Here is a 1,113-nt window from a genome sequence, read left to right as displayed (position 1 = left end):
TGTCATTAATAAAATTGAAATTGCCAGTGGAAGGTATGTTATTTTCCACGTAACATATTTTTCTTGTTCTCTACAAATATTCTGGGATTTATACAGATTATGATTAAAATTACACAGCAATATTCTTGGCTACGGAATGGATTACCAAGTGTAATATCAAGGTTCTTTGTTTGCTCAGTTGTGTAATAAAGGTTCCCCTTTACAAAATAAGGCGTGTTTTTTCTTTAAAAAAAAAAAGAAAAATATTATAGCAAAAACCTTGTCATGTTGGGATTTATGTTTTCAATATATAAATCTGACCTCTCCCATTTTCTCTTAGAAAAAAAAAATATGTTGTCTATTTGTGTGCTGCATACTTTACCAATTCTATTGAAGCATACAGCTCCTTGTCCTATCCTCCATATGAGGAAGAGGCTCTGTGACTGGCTTAAGGTCACACAGCTAATGTCGCAGAGCCCAGTTTTTGAACCCACTGTTTATCCTAGGAAGGAATGGCATGAAAGAAAAAGAGAATTGTGAAAGAATGAGCTTGAAGGTGGAGGTCGCTGGAGGGCATAATGCTAAGTGAAATAAGTCAAACATAAAATTACAAATATGGTAGAGGACAAGAACAGATAAATATAAAGAGGCCAGTATTAGTTGCTGGTTACCAGACTGAAGAGGGGTCGTTGGGGTAAGTAAACTTTAGAACTTAGATGCTTGTCACTTTCAGTGACAGGAAATGTGGTTCAGAGTGTAGAAGTAGTGAGCACAGAACTACCGTAGTAAAGATGAAAGTTTGAGCAGAAATACAAAAGTATAGACACAGTTAAAGAGAACATTCACCAATTATGATAAATGTAACTAATGTCAATGAACAATTTATGTGGAAATTTGTAAAAAATGAATCATTGGGTGATATACAATTTTACAAAAACAGTGAGAATAACTAAACATATGTGTGTGGTTACACAGATATGTAAGTATGCATAAATAAGTGCAGGAAGGTGGATATGAATAACTATAAGCATATGTATGTACATGTTTATGTGTGCTGCATATATTTTCGTTTTTTTATAGTACTTCAGATGAAGGTTTGCAGAACAAACTAGCTTCTCATTAAACAATTACTAC

The sequence above is a fragment of the Trichechus manatus genome, unplaced genomic scaffold (assembly GCF_000243295.1).
Source record: "Trichechus manatus latirostris isolate Lorelei unplaced genomic scaffold, TriManLat1.0 scaffold00618, whole genome shotgun sequence".
Classification (NCBI taxonomy): Eukaryota; Metazoa; Chordata; class Mammalia; order Sirenia; family Trichechidae; genus Trichechus; species Trichechus manatus.
This window is presented reverse-complemented; position numbering follows the sequence as displayed.